The sequence below is a fragment of the Brachypodium distachyon genome, chromosome 4, assembly GCF_000005505.3.
Source record: "Brachypodium distachyon strain Bd21 chromosome 4, Brachypodium_distachyon_v3.0, whole genome shotgun sequence".
NCBI classification, from domain to species: domain Eukaryota; kingdom Viridiplantae; phylum Streptophyta; class Magnoliopsida; order Poales; family Poaceae; genus Brachypodium; species Brachypodium distachyon.
In genome coordinates this window covers 26,368,826-26,384,992 of record NC_016134.3, presented here as the reverse complement: position 1 = coordinate 26,384,992, position 16,167 = coordinate 26,368,826, and the positions used below count along the sequence as shown (strand labels likewise).

At 50.3% G+C, this 16,167-nt stretch overlaps 2 pseudogenes; one reads left to right on the top strand and one right to left on the bottom strand.

Annotated features, from left to right (window-relative positions):
• Nucleotides 1–430: 430 nt before the first annotated feature.
• On the top strand, nucleotides 431–2,044 carry LOC100828017 (annotated as a pseudogene).
• A 104-nt stretch (nucleotides 2,045–2,148) lies between these two features.
• On the bottom strand, nucleotides 2,149–7,764 carry LOC100827706 (annotated as a pseudogene).
• Nucleotides 7,765–16,167: the final 8,403 nt, after the last annotated feature.

Genomic DNA, 16,167 nt, shown 5'->3' with positions numbered 1-16,167 from the left:
ATCTTCATTGGATGGCTACGATTGTCGACTGAGAAATAACTATTTCTTAGGCGATTGAAAATAGACATTCCCACTTATTTAACAGAACACTCTCTGCCCTTTTCATTTAAATCTAGTTTTGGACTGTGTGCGGTGGGTAGCTTATTAAAGATTGGCCTTTCCTTGTCAGTTTGTGATGCTGTTGTTGGGGTAGTTATAGAGAAAGGATCATCTTGTTTAGTCAGCCACCTTCAGTTAAAAAACAAGCGAACTCAGTTCAAGTACAAACTGATTCTGTAAAATATGATACTTAGGGCCTGTTTTCGATGCTGTTACAAACTGCAAGAAGTATATGTATGCCATTAATTAATGTGAAGTGAAAGGCTAAGGCTAATTTCATATTTCTGGTCTCCAAGTGCACGCCAACTTTTGCTAGTTTATTTCTGGTCAAATGGCCGGATTGCTGGCTTCCATAGTATCTTCATATTTTTATTATTCTCAAACTTCTAATGCTTTGTGATGGACTTTGGTCTTATATAGTACAAAACGCACACTCATTGCAGTTTTCTTACTTTGCTAAACTTTGAAATCTATGACTTCTTGCAGACTTGGGGGATGGAGGGTGCAAGATCTCGACCTTGGTCAGATCTTCAGCCAGAACTCCTGGGCCTTGTCATCAAGGGACTTCCTTCCCTGGCTGATTGTGTTCGCCTGAGAGCAGTATGTCACCCATGGCGCTCTAATAGTATATTGCAGCCCCCTCCTCTTCCATTTCCGTGGATCACCCTACCAGATGGAACCTTCCTTAGCATCCCAGCCGGTGAAATTCACTGCTTGCCGGTCCCAGCCGACGCTTGTTGCCAAAGCTCCATTGACAATTGGCTATTCCTCGTGCACAGTGATGGTGTGTGTTCATTGATGAACATTTTCTCCAAGGCCACGTTGGAGCTTCCTGAGCTAGCCAAAGTATGGAAGCGTGAGATAGGAAGACAATTTTTAAACCGCTTTCCTGAACCAGTTTCCTATAGATTGGCGGTGCCCCCGGCCCTGGATTCATCACCTAATCCCCTTGTTGTGACGGTGATCATTGACAGTTTTAATTGTGGTACACTTTGTATTAGCCATCCGCCGACTGTCACTTACTCGTTCCGAGGTGGCAAGGAATCATTACCGCACCTATCGGGCGTTGCATTCCTTGATGGAAAATTGTACACGCTGTCTGATTGTTGGAAGCTTTTAGCCCTTGAGTTCTGCAAGGGCTTTGGTAGTTACCCAAACATCAAATGTGTTATCGATACTGATGGTTTTTGTCAAGAACAGGAACCTCCTCGTTGCTTGCTCGGAGGGAGGAGTATTCACTTTGTAAATATCTAGTTGAATGTGGTGGTAAACTGTTGATGGTGGAACGATTTATCGACCCAGTGGCCTCCCGCACCAATGGTCGGGAAGTCTTTGATGAACGTGCCAAGACTGTTGCATTTGGTGTCCTTGAGGCAGACTTGCATAGCAAACCTGCTCGTTGGAGAGTGGCCAGTGATTTGGGGGGCCATGCGCTGTTTCTTGGCAAACATAGCTCGAAGTCCTTGCCTGCCCAAGAATGCAGTGGATCCCAAGAGGATTGCATCTACTTCATGTGTGACTATCCTCCTCCGGAGTCTTCTGCGAACCCTCTTCGTGATGCTGGCATATACAACATAAGAAATAGTACGATCACACCATTGCATCCAAGGACGACAGTAGTACCGCCGTGCCATGCTGGCCAATGGCGTCCAACCTGGTTTTTCCCTCCTGGAGCAGTATGATCAACCCAAGAGAGTTGTTGGGCTTAATTTGTGATGAATTAAAGATGCATGGGTGCTGCTTATCTTTATCTTAGTGAACTGTTGGTGTATGATCCTATTTAGCAAGTACAATGGTTGGTGTCCACTTTTATGTCCTGTATGGGTGAACTTATTGGGATCATGTAATCGCATGCCTACGACTTTGATTGTGAACACCTGATGATTTATCTGTGCTGCTAGACATGTACTTGAATAAAACCTGGGAGTCTCTCTGGCACTTGATCACCATTCACGTACCAACCTAGGGTCTCCAGAGGCTGGTGTACTACTTATGCTAGCAACGGTGATCCATTATTCTGTTTTGACATATAAACACGCACGCCATGCTCTACACCAGCACGCAGACGTTGAGCTCGACGACGCCGCCATTGGCGAGATCGTATTCGACGTTGCTGGAAACCATGTACCCGCGCGCGAACCTGAAGCGGCCAGTGCCGCCGACGACCACGGACTCGCGCGTCGCCGAGCCCACGTCGATGCGCCCCTCCACCACGACGGAGCTTCCCCGGTGCTCGCCGGCCTCCAGCACCAGGTGCAGGCTTAGGGCCGACACGACGCCGCCCTCCGAATACCCGCACCGCGAACCCCTGCGCCGTGCCCACACGGGCGGTGCCCGTGCCGGGCCCTTCCCTCAGCGGGTGTTAGCAAATAAGTAGTTGTTATAGCTTTTCTTATTCCTGCACTTGTCGTCAGTTAAAGTTTGTTAGGATCTGTTGTGTGATCCGGGTCTTTAGTTGGGCACGAGCCAGCTATTCTTGTGCTGCGCCGTGCGAGTAGGGGGGCCTGACTTGTTCCCGATGGTGGGATGGCACGATCGATTAGGGGAGCAACTCACGGAGCAAGTAATTCCCGTTGTGAATAAAAGATAGAACAGAAAAGCAGCAAGTCAGTTCGCTGCACAAAAAAACCCTCCAGAGCCTCACTGTGTGTTCGGTCGATTTCTGAATCCACGGGAGAGAATTTGAGAGAAGTGAGAGCCACCATCGTCTACATTTGGTATCAGAGCTTGAGTTCGTCCGGCGGATGACCAAGCACGGTGACGCGCAGAAGGGCAAAGCCACTGGTGAGGACGACACGCCGCTGAAGTCAGCGACGGCGGCCGGGAGAGAACTCTCGTTTCCGCGGCCGGCCCGAGATTTCGCCATGTCGAACACCAATTTCCCCATGCTCACCAAGACCAACTACGGCGAGTGGTTGATCCTGATGAAGGTCATCCTCCAGGCTCGCGAGATCTGGGACGCCATCGAGATCGGCACCGACGTCGCCGACGAGCGCTCCGCCATGGAGGCAATCCTCCGGTCTGTGCCACTGGAGCTGGTTCCCATCCTCGGCACCAAGAAGAACGCGAAGGAGGCCTGGGAAGCGATCCGGGTGATGCGGCAGGGCTCGACCGCAGTGAAGGAGGCGCGAGTCCAAGCATTGCAGACCGAGTTCGAGAACTTCCATCACAAGCCGGGTGAGTCCATGGAAGAATTCGCTCTGTGTCTCGCTTCAATTGTCGCCAGGCTTGCAGAACTTGGCGAGGTGACCACCGAGGGCAAGGTGGTGCGCCGGCTCCTCCGCGTGGTGCCGCGGAAGTACTCCCTCGTCGCCATGAACATCGAGACGAGCGGGAGTCTCAACTCCATCTCCCTGGAGGAGGTGACCGGGCGCCTCAAGGCGGCCGAGGACCGGCTCGCGCAGGACGGCGAGGCCGATGATGGCGGCAACAAGCTACTGCTTACGGAGGAGCAGTGGCGCGCCCGCATAAAATGGCGCGACAGCGATGGCGCGGGCAGCAGTGGCGGCTTAGCAATAAGAACCGCCGCCGCGGCAAGACCCGTGGAAAAGACAAGCAGCAGGCCACGCCCAATGCTGCGCCCAACGCCGGCAAGGACGACCCTGCGTGCGACCAGTTCCGGTATTGCGAGAAGTTCGGCCACTGGGCTAGGGACTGCCGCAAGAAGAAAAAGGATGAGGCTCACCTCATCCAGGACGCCGGTGAGGACGGCGACAACGACAATGACCCGACCCTCCGCATGGCCGTCGTGTCGGAGGAGACTGCTGCCGCGGAGCTCCCGGACGGACAGGTCTACCTCAACGAGCGCCAGGTGGAGGCTCATCTCTGCAAGGGTATCGAGGCCTGCGATGGCCGGTGGTTCCTGGACTCCGGCGCGTCGAACCACATGACGGGCGACATCACTGCCTTCACCGATCTCGACCGCAACATCTCCGGCAAGGTCAAGTTTGGCGACGGCTCCCTCGTCGAAATATGCAGGCGCGGATCGGTGTTGTTCTCAATCCGATCCGGCGACCACCGCGCGCTCACGGAGGTGTACTACATCCCGCACCTGAAGACGTCGATTATCAGCCTTGGGCAACTCGACGAGAACAACTGCGACACGCGCATCCACCATGGCCAGATGACGCTCTTCGACCGCAACAGCAAGATGCTCGCCTAGGTGCCGCGCAATGCCAGCAGGTTGTATGTGGTGCGCCTGGAGATCGCGAGGCCGGTGTCGCTGGCGGCCCAACATGAGGACGCGGCCTGGCGCTGGCACGCGCGCCTGGGCCACCAGAACTTTCAGGCGCTCCAGAAGATGGGGCGTGATCAACTCGTCGTCGGCCTTCCTCTGCTGGACCACGTCGAGCAGCTCTGCGATGCCTGCCTCGTCGGAAAACAACGTCGCGCCTTGTTCCCGCAGAAGGCGCAGTACCGCGCCACCGAGCAGCTCGAGCTTGTACACGCGGATCTATGCGGTCCCATCACACCAGAAACCCCAGGTGGTAAAAAGTACTTCATGTTAATCGTCGATGACATGAGCAGGTACATGTGGGCCGTGCTCCTCACGGCGAAGAACGGTGCATCCACGGCGATCAAGCACTTCAAGGCGCGCGCCGAGGTCGAGTCACGTCGGACGTTGCGCACGTTCCGGACTGACCGCGGCGGGGAGTTCACCTCCCATGAGCTGGCGGACTACTTCGCCGATCATGGCGTGCAGCGGCATCTGACCGCGCCGTACTCGCCCCAACAAAACAGCATGGTCGAACGCCGGAACCAGACCGTCGTGGGCATGGCGAGGAGCATGCTGAAAGCGAAGGGCGTGCCCAGCATGTTCTAGGGGGAGGCTGTGGCCACCGCTGTGTACCTGCTGAATCGGTCCTTCAGGCGGAGCGTCGACGGCCGCACGCCCTATGAAGCCTGGCACAGGACGAAGCCGGACATCTCCCACCTCAAGGTGTTCGGCTGCGTCGCCCACGTCAAGGAGATGCGTCCAGGCCTCAAGAAGCTCGATGACAGGAGCTGCCCCATGGTCTTCATCGGCTACGAACCCGGGTCCAAGGCGTACCGGGTCTACAATCCAGCAATGCGGCGTGTCCACATCACGTGCGACGCCGTCTTCGACGAGGGCGCAAGCTGGAACTGGGGCGACGAGGCAGACGAGGTAACGGGCATGTCGTTTACTGTGCCGATCTCAGGTTTCGGGGGAGCATCATGGCGGCAGGAAATCCCTGCCGCGGCAGAAACGACGGCAGACGCGAGCAGCAGCCGTCCCGGATCTGCTACAGTGGCGTCCAACAAGGGCTCTGCCGCGGCTGCCGCGGCAGAAACGGCGGCAGAAAGGGGAACTCCGCCTCAACCAGAAACACCGCGCGCGTCTCCTGTGGCGCGCACGCTGGACTTCGCGACGCCGCCCACCTACAACCCCGAGCAGTACGACGATGCTGATGCCGGCGATCAATGCTATCGGCGCGTGGCGGACCTGCTCGGCCCCCGATGCCACTCCACCCGGCAGGGCTGAGCGTCTGCTACTGCCCTGACGAGGAACCTACCACTTTCACCGCTGCTCAGCCACACGAGTGCTGGCGGCAGGCCATGCTCGATGAGCTCCATGCCATTGAGGAGAACGGCATGTGGACGCTCACGGAGCTGCCGGCGGGGCACCGCCCTATTGGCCTGAAATGGGTCTACAAGGTGAAGAAGGACGCGGCCCGTGCTGTGATCAAGCACAAGGCACGGTTCGTCGCCAAAGGCTACGTCCATCGCGAGGGAGTCGACTTCGACGAAGTGTTCGCACCGGTTGCTCGCCTGGACTCGGTGCGTCTACTGGCTGCGATCACTGCACGGCTGCAGTGGAAGCTGCACCACCTCGACGTCAAGTCGGCGTTCCTCAACAGGGAGCTCGAGGAGGAGGTCTACGTCGCACAGCCTCCTGGCTTCGAGCAAGAAGGGTGCGCAGGCCAGGTATTTCGCCTGCACAAGGCGTTGTACGGTCTTCGACAGGCGCCGAGGGCATGGAATGCCAAGCTCGACGCCACTCTGGTGCAGCTGGGCTTCAAGCGGAGCGCGTCTGAGCATGCCGTCTACACGCGGGGCACCGGGGACACTCGTCTGCTACTCGGTGTTTATGTGGACGACCTCATTGTCACCGGCGGCAGCGACGGTGAGATTGCTCGCTTCAAGAAGGAGATGAAGCTGCAGTTCGACATGAGTGACCTCGGGTTGCTCAATTTCTACCTGGGCATCGAGGTGACACAAAGCGCTGATGGCATCACCCTCTGCCAGTCGGCGTACGCCGGCAAGCTCCTGGAGCGCGCCGGCATGAAGGATTGTAATCCGGCGCTCGTGCCCATGGAGCAGCGCCTGAAGCTGAGCAAGAATGCAGAAGGAACTCCTGTGGATGCCACATTCTACAGGAGTGTTGTAAGGAGTTTGCGCTATCTAGTGCACACCCGGCCTGACATATGCTACGCCGACGGCTATGTCAGTAGATTCATGGAGAAGCCCACCTCGGAGCACCTCACTGCTGTGAAGCACCTGCTCCGATATATTGCTGGCACCAAGGATTTTGGGTGCGGCTACCCGAGTAGAGGAGATGGTGGACTCGTCGGGTACAATGACGCCGACATGGCTGGAGATGTCGACGATCGCAAGAGCACAACTGGGGTGATCTTCATGCTAGGTGACAGCCCAATCACTTGGCAATCGCAGAAGCAAAAGGTGGTGGCACTCTCAAAACCTGCGAAGCTGAGTACATGGCTGCCACAATGGCGGCGTGTCAGGGTGTGTGGCTTGGCCGCATGCTCGGTGATCTGTTCGACAAGGAGCCAGAGGTGGCAGAGATCCGTGTCGACAATAAATCCACAATCCAACTGTGCAAGAATCCAGTCTTCCATGATCGGAGCAAGCACATAGAGACGCGGTATCACTTCATCAGGGAGTGTGTTGAAGATGGCAAGGTGTCCGTCGAGTACATCCGCACAGAGGACCAGCTCGCCGACGTGCTCACCAAGGCGCTCGGCCGTGTCAAGTTCCAGGAGGTGCGCCCAAAGCTCGGCATGATCCAGGTGATCGACAACTAGCTTAGGGGGAGTTTGTTAGCAAATAAGTAGTTGTTATAGCTTTTCTTATTCCTGCACTTGTCGTCAGTTAAATTTTGTTAGGATCTGTTGTGTGATCCGGGTCTTTAGTTGGGCACGAGCCAGCTATTCTTGTGCTGCGCCGTGCGAGTAGGGGCGCCTGACTTGTTCCCGATCGTGGGATGGCATTAGAGGAGCAACTCACGGAGCAAGTAATTCCCGTTGTGAATAAAAGGAAGAACACAAAAGCAGCAAGTCAGTTCGCTGAAAAAAAAAACCCTCAAGAGCCTCACTGTATGTTCGGTCGATTTCTGAATCCACGGGAGAGAATTTGAGAGAAGTGAGAGCCACCATCGTCTACAGCGGGTCGTTCAGCGCCACGATGTCTCCGAACTGGCGCGGCGAGGCGACACGACGGGGTGCTGCCGTTGAGGGACCGCCCCGACACCACGCGCAGGGCTGTCGGCTGTGGGCCGGTGTAGAAGTCGTTCATGTAGAAGCGGAGGTGGGTTTCAGCTCCGTAGGCTGTGCTTCTGATCAGGAGGAAGGCGGAGCAGAGGACTAGGAAGGCCACGGACTTGGTCCATGCGATGGGTGTATACATGCTTATTGGTTACAGGCAGCTCAGTTGTATGTCCTGCGCTAGCTCAAGCCGCTGCCGCCTATAGCTAGATCAGCACCTGGATACCCTGATTTATACAAGTAGTTGCTGGTTAATCTCTTGTTGGAATTACCATTTTCCCTTCGAATTAAACATGCAAGGATAATGGCAATTGGCAAAGCAGAGAGACAGTCAGACAGAGATAATCCTCGATCGCGTCGAGTCCAAATCTGAGTACGGTAGGGCGCGCGTTGAGTTGTTCCTATCTCATGTGTTTCGTGTCTTATCACATCGTGTGACTCAGTTAGGAACTTTCACATCAATTATGAGAAAACACTGGATTGAATATTACAAATAAATCCTGCTAATTTAAAATTAATTCATCTAATCATTTGGAAAATTCTCTCGTCAGTAATTCTTTATGCATTGATTTAAGATTAATCCAATCGGATCATTTAAAATTACTATTAGAGGAGAATGAGAAACATCATCTTGCAAGGTTTGTGTGTTTGACACGATGAGACTGGACGACTACGTATTAGACCTCTGAAGCCACGGTCCTTGAGAACCTGTACCAGGTGAAGGCCAATAAGGTTTTTAGGAAGCATCCTCACGCAATTGCTCGCACCGATCGACTGCTTTCTCGCATAATTTTTACCCCACAATGGTGACGACGACTCCACCATCGCATCCTCCCAATGCACATATCACTTGTCCTTCTGCTAGGATAGAATTCTGATTATGTAATTTCTTTTTTTCTAAAATACACCAAAAAGGGTGCACCATCATTTATAGAAAGAAGTTGTTGCGGCGAGGGCCAAGACAGAAAATGACATCATCTTGTGTCTCCACTCCGAAACAACTTCGGGTATCTGAGCCAACACAGAACTGCCGAGGAGCTTAGCTTTGAGACCAGGAAGCCCCCTCTCAATCAATAGCCTGTAGAATGGAAACAAAGTTATGGATTTCACCCTCGAAGACTACCTTGTTCCGATGTCTCCAAATGAAGGGCTACCGCAAAAACAGTGGCCAGATCCTTTCGGGCTTCACCGGTTGCATGTTTCTCAAGCCTAGTTTTCTTATTATGGCCTATTACTATTGTTAAGTACGTTTTCTATAACATTTCTTTGATTAACTCTATAAAAATGCCTATATTTTCAAATTACCGTAGAATTCCATCTCAAGAGAATATGAGACACGTTGTTGTTGTATCAACAGACGTATGATAATTAAAATGGTCCGGTGTGATTAATAAACCACCATTTTGAATGTTAAAGTGAAATGGACTACAGTGTTCTTGTTTGAATGTCTTGGGACATACGTAAATGCACGTACCTTATGTTCCACCTTGATCGAGAGTTGTCTTACGTGAGGACATCTGTGAGGGCAACTCTCAGATTCTCATTTCTCCAATATTTTTCCATTTGTTATCCATGGACAAAAAAGAAACAATTCAATGAAAACTTCATTTGTCCAAAATTTGTAAATTTTGTTCATTTGGGATTCATGAAAAAACAAAAGACGATCTGATGAAAACTCCATTTGTTCAAAATTTGTCAATTTTTTTCATTCAGGATTCATGAAAAAAATACAATTCAACTAAAACCCCGTTTGTCCAAAACTTGTCCATCTTTTCAAAAGCTGTCCGCCTATCCACTGGCTCACCCGTCATTCATAGCAAAATCTCCCCCGTCCTCTCTCTCTCTCTCTCTCCGATTCCGATTTCCCTTGAGGCTTGAGCTCCGTACGTCGCCTCCGGCCGTGCGCCGCGTCCGCGCGCTCCCTGCGACCCTGCCGCAACGTGGCGCTCGGTCACCACTCACCACGGCCGCCGCTGCCGAGGCTGACGATGCCGTCGTCGGCGCCCCGACCAGTCTTTGCCGACGCCCGACGACAACACTTCGTTGGAAGTCCGTCGGCGTATCAGACTGTATCGGCATCGACCTCGCGAGGCCCTCGCTCGTCCAGGTACGTACTGCTTGCTCCAGTCTACTGCTGCACACTACATGCTCGACGGATTGCCAGAATCTACGTGTTCCTCGTCTTTCATTTGCCCATTGCATGTGTGATGGTTAAACACTTACGGTTAGATGTTTCTCTGAACCTTTTGATGTTGTTGGTTGATGATTTGTTTCCATCATGGTCTCTGGAAATGTTTACATGGTCCTTCTAGTTCCATCCCTAATCAATGCTCAGTTGCAGACTCTGAAATCTAACATCATAATATTCGTGAGCTATGGATATTGGATAGCACATGGTTTTCATACTAACATAAAAATGTGGCAGAGGAACCAACAATATGCAGGCAGTGAAATTAGGCACTTCATTACCATGTTTTTTCTCAGAGGTCAATTGAGTCTGCACCTTAGTAATCAAACAGGAACTTGAATTTGCCTGCACTGGTTTAGCAAGCTCAGAAATTGGGCGCATTTCAAGAATCTGTATAACTATCTCGGTTATCTTCTGATAGACTTAATAATTTGCATTTCTGATCCATCAAAATGGTTCCGAAGCAAAGACATTTCTCAGGAACTGCAGGAAAATATTGATCTTAGTGCGTGACAAGGAATAGTGTACCCAAGAAGAAGAGATATTATGAGCAAGAAAAATCTATTACCATGAAAGTAACAACCTAATGTCACAACTCACCATACCTGTTAGCCAAGTGACTTCGTCAGCCGAGAGATTCTAGAGTAAGATGGTCTTCCTTACCGGCCATCAACACAAAATGATGTCAGGACATAGACTTGGTGTTGAGATATGTGTCGAATATGTGTACGAGTAGAGATACAATTGGACTTGGATCAACACAAAATAGGGCGAGGTGTTGGAGTCGAACACGTGTAATTCGGGCCTAATATATAAAGGCACCGCGGGTAGCCCAAAAAGAACATGGCAACATAATAGCAATAGGCTCGCAGGGGGAGCGGGCGGCTTGTGCCGGTGCCCAAGGTGGCCGGTGTTGCGGTATTATGGGGGGAGGAGCGTCCGTAGTCATGGCCCGGGGATGTAAGCTTCGGCCGAATCTAGTTAACAAATATCGTGTCTCGGTGTCATCCTTGATCGTGCATCTGCCGAATTTTATAACACTTGATTTTAGGAATAGTGCATGAGTGATTCTCCATTTTCACCATTGATGATAGATACTAATGATTAGAAAACTTAACCCAATCCACTTATTCTGTCAGTGCCTCTATCATCCCATTAATAATTTTAAAGATCTAATCCATTAATTATCTACAGACTCGAAATTGAAATGAAAAACGTTTTGCTAAGCAGGGAGGATTCAGATGGCATGTGTCACATATTCATTTTTCTTTCCTCCAGAAAATTGTTTCAGTTAAAATTTTGGCCTCTCAAAATGGAACTTGCTGAATTGACAACGCGCACTACATGGACAGCTCACTTAAGGGGCTTTGCAAGAAATTTACATAGTTAACGTTGAGAGTATGAGTTGGTCGATTCAATTTAGTAAAGCAGGGCTGATTAAAGAAATGAGGAGATCGGAGAGCTAAACTAATTATTGGGCTTAAGAAAAATGGAAATGCTGAAGCCATAACCTATGGATATCCCTAGATCAACTGTTATGGTGCAAAAATCCTCAAAAGAATTTAAAATAGTGTCAATTCCGAAAGAGGGCACCTACATTGATAAACTTAGGACAATAGTACATCATTTAATAGGAAATCAGAGGACAATCCAGATAATTAGGATAATCACCATACACATAGATATGAACTTAGGACAACCATAGCACAGAGATATAAACTTATTGTATTTGAAACCTTGTAACAATTGAGGGTACAAAAATAGAAGGAATAGAATTATATCCATGGCAACTAAAATAACACGGGATACAGTATGAATTGGATATTAAAATGAAGAATTGTTAGCTGCCACAAAATTCAGAAGTGTAACCATAAATATAGGTATACCTTGCTGGGGCTCAAGAATCATACTTGACAGTCGACACATGTGCCTATTGAATCAAACTCAAGAACCAGATGACATTTGAATCAGACTCGATAGTCAACGCATTCCAAATCAGCATGTTTTTCGTTGTTTCTCAAGATTGAATTGTAGATCACCAACGAAGGAGCAATGCTTGATCTTGTCGCCCAATTAAGTGGTGTATGGCCAGAGCCTCTATTACCTGTTCAACAAAAATGCTAAAGATCGTGTGAGATTAGAGTTTTAGGTTCCTTTGATTTGATCATCAAGTGACACAGTCAAGATAGGGACAGTGCCCATGGTTCTGGACTTGATATTAAGAAATCACAGATGTCACCTAATGAAAGATATTAAGAGATCACAGATGTCAGCCAATCAATTAATGAAACACCTACCAGGCCATAGAGCAACTTACAAATATTTTGTTTTACAAATGGGTTAGTCAGACTACTCATATACACTAATACAGAAAGGCTTATCAGTAACGGTCGAAAAACAACATCAGTAACGGTCGGGGCCGCCATTACTAACTTCGTGTTACTGATGTACCTATCATCAGTAACGGTCGCTCCAACCGTTACTGATGTACGAACTATCATCAGTGGCGGTCGACCTGACCCGACCGTTACTGATGAATACCATCATCAGTGAAAGTCACGTTTCCGCGCCCATCACTGATGATATGTACATCAGTAACGGTCGCTTTGCCACATCAGTGTCAGGCGAGCGACCGACACTGATACATTTTCGGTAATTAAAAAAATAATTAAAACCACAGAAAATACACAGAAAAATATATATTTGAATACACAGCAGAGAAAAATACACAACTTCATCATTTAAAGCATACAAATGTATATAAAGCTGCATCATTTAAAGCATATAAAGAATACAAATGCATCTCACTTCACGACATCAAAATTTCATAGAAGCATATAAAGAATACAAATGTATCTCATTTTCAAGTTTGAAGCTATTGTTGTGGGTGAACCCTAGTCACCACTTGTTCCACGCGTTCGTAGAAGTCCCCACTAGGCTTGATAAACTCATTGTTGATGAGATGGGCGAACTCCCTTTGAATGTTATACACGACCCATTTAGGTCGGTGTCCCATTGTCATTCTAGGCCGCCAGTACTCTTCCGTCTCCGCGACTGACCACTTCCACTCAGGCTTGAACATGCAGACATTCTCCATAAGGATGTGACAGCAGTAGTAGCCACAGAACACACTGCCGGGCGGCTGTTGCTGGCAAGGGAACCTGTGGTTGTGGTGAGGCTCGTCTTTATAGCCTTTATCAGCTAGTTTTTCCTTGGTCGCCACTTTCCAGGCAGTGTTAATGAGTGATTTGATGGGTTTCCAGTACCGATCTTGAACACCCTTCTTCGAAAGTAGTGAATCGAAGTAGTACACCGCGGACCAAGACAAACAAATGAGCAGTGTCACCCAATGGTCTCTGTTTTCAAATGAAACAAATTTTAGTATCTAACGGTGTATAAGAAAGACTGAATTAGAAAAAACAACCGGTTCCATATATAAAATTCAACTTACTCCAAATTAAGGAAGAAGAGGATAAAGTCGTGATCCGCGTATTTCTCCAGACATGCCACCAAGTATTTAGATGCCAGGGTTCTTGAGGGATCCTTTTCTGGCTCAAGTCCGATGTCACCGTAGTTGAACACCCCGGGGTCTAGAATGGTTACTTTTTTGACCTCCATTCACCGCATTTCCCTTATTTGGTAGGCAGACCACAGCCTTAAGAGGTTGATATCAAGCTTTTGGCGGTTGAAGAGGTGGAACAATTCGTTGAACTGCACACCAAAGGTGATAGGACGTTCCTGAATGTTCCGAGTTTCTTGGTCAAAGAAGCCATAGTCTCGTAGGATTCGAACATTGATTTGTTGAGCATGCTGTTGAGAACCAGCTGATGCTTGCATGTAGAACTGATGAAGCTCTTGCATCTCTCTGGACACGGCACGCAAGGAATCTTTGGTGACCATCGGTCTTCGAGGATAGTAAATAAGCACCAGGTCAAACTGCCTAGCCACGAAATAGGATCCGTCTTCGAATCTCTGGCATTGACAGGGGTTCTTCATTACAATGTCAGGCCTATTGTCTTTCCAAACTCCAGTTATGTCAGGCACATAGTGCATCCCATCTTGATTGACATTGGAGGAGTCCTTGATGCATGGTCTTGCCGCGGCGCCCCCTCTTTTTGTGCCTCCTCTTATTGTCCCATGCCTTTTGCTCCTCTGCCTTGTACTTGTCATCGATCTTGCGGCCACCCAGGGACTCAGCGGCACCCAAGAGAGAGAAGGTAGGAGGGACGTTTCCAGCCTGTGCCGACCCTATGGTCTGGCTATTTTTGAGCTGTGGAGGCATCGACATTGCCCGCTCTTCATCTCTGCCGGCATCAACAGGACGAAGTATCCTAGGGGAAAGGCCGAGCGGCGATTGAGAAGTACCTTTGTGGGCGGAGGGAGATGGAGTCATAGAGGGCCAGTGCTGGTTGTAGAGAGATACCAAGCTCCTAGGCTACATAATGCGGTAGTTTGGACAACCGCCTAGGATATCCACGCCTTCCTCCGGAGGTAGCGGGATAGCATAATCACGATGGTCGTCGACGACGGAGTCCATCATCACACTCACTTGTGTGTCGTTCATAAGAATGCCGTGCACCAGTGGTGGTGATTGTCTGGGCATCAGGCGGCCAATGGCGCCTACAGGCTTCCCAGGCTTGTCTGCGTGGATACGACATTTCATCGGTGCCTGCGGGTAACAAGAACAAGGCATAGGTGTGTAAGATCTTTATTCATGAAGGTAAGGAGTGAAAAAGAGTTTGAAAAGAATGCTTACAAGGATGTTGTCGCTCGGACCCGGATCGTTATCCCGGATGCCCTCGCTTGGGTCCAGTTGGCTAGCGGGGGGGGGGGGTTGTCGATGCTAGGAGCCGGGCTGTAACCTGGGGTGTATGTGTCATCGTCTTCCATACGTGTGTCGGAGGTGGCGCTACTCTTCAGCGGGGTGCTCTTTCGCGGGGGAAGAGGAGGAAGAGGAGGAAGGAGGTTCCTCAAACCTTCCACTCCTCCCCCAAGTATGGCGTCAAGGGCGGGGTGGTCATTGGCCAATGCCGACACCAAATGATGGACGGCTTACACTGCATATTCTCTTGACACCTATTGACACACCATAGATGCCGGCTCTCGCGCCTCCGCGTTAGCTTGTTCTATTATTTCAGCAGAAGCGGGGAGCTTTTTTTGGACCCTGCTTCGCTTCGAGCAGGCGGGAAATAATCATCCCAGCAGCCCCCTTCACCTTCCCCTAGAACACGACATGTGTGCTCCGTATTTTGCAAGCCGGCGGTCACAGCCGACTCCCACCTCTTGCTCTGCACAGAGTCGGCGGATGTTTCTGACCTCTTGCTCTACTCCCTTGTGGGCATTTTCCTGTTATCATATAAGACAGTACGTGAGTCTATATGGATCATGAGTGTCATAATTAACGCCGAAAACAAATTAATGCACGTGAACCCTTACCATAAAATTTTTAAGAGGCGGCTGCATTGGCTCACTGCCCGCCCACTCCTCTGGTGTCATGTGATGACGTGCATATTCTCTAGCACGTTGGTCCTCCAGCATGTTACGCACTGGAGGCACCCTACGTGCCGCCTCGAGAATTCGGTCTTGCTTGCGCCAGACCTTTTTCTTCCCCTCTTTCCCTGCACTCCCTAGCCTGTGGTTCAAGGGCTTCCTCCTCGCAACGCCCTCATACGTTCACTCTTCGCAATGAAGGCATGTCAGACGATTCCTTCTTGAATTTTTTCCCATCCGGCCTCATCAGTTATCAACGGCCATTTCTTCTTGATGATCTCATAGGGTTTGTCCATCCACTTTCTAGCGGTGGTTTTCCAATTAGCAAGACCATTCCGCATTGCTATGTTGACGGACGCTAGGAATCGCTCGCGCCACTCGTCAGTGACTTGGAACCTCCTTGCAACGTTCGCGATGCACGTGTTTCTAACGACTTCAGAGATGTCACTCCACTCGTCTGTGATCTTGCAATATTTACGTGCAATGGCTCCACAGGTCGTTGCGAAGGCGTTCTGTGCCCTCTCAAGCGACTTAGGATGGCCTCTGTCAGAGTGCTGGGTGACTACGTAACAAAGCTCCTTCAAGTTGTGGCTCCCCCTTGGCGTCTTCTTCCTTGGCTTCTTAGCCGTAGAAGCAGTTGGCTACGGGTTACTCTCTTCCACCCGTCCCTCATTGTCGCGCTCTTCTGAACGAGAGCTACCTTCGCTAGAGCTAGGTTCACCGCCAGAGCTGGCAATTTGCAACTAGGAGCTCGAAACTTGCATAAAAACCCCACCCGCATATGTACCCCCTCGGCACGATGGCCGGCCCCTTCTCCAATGACCCGACACGATGGTCGGGCCCACAATTCACATAAATTATGTAGAG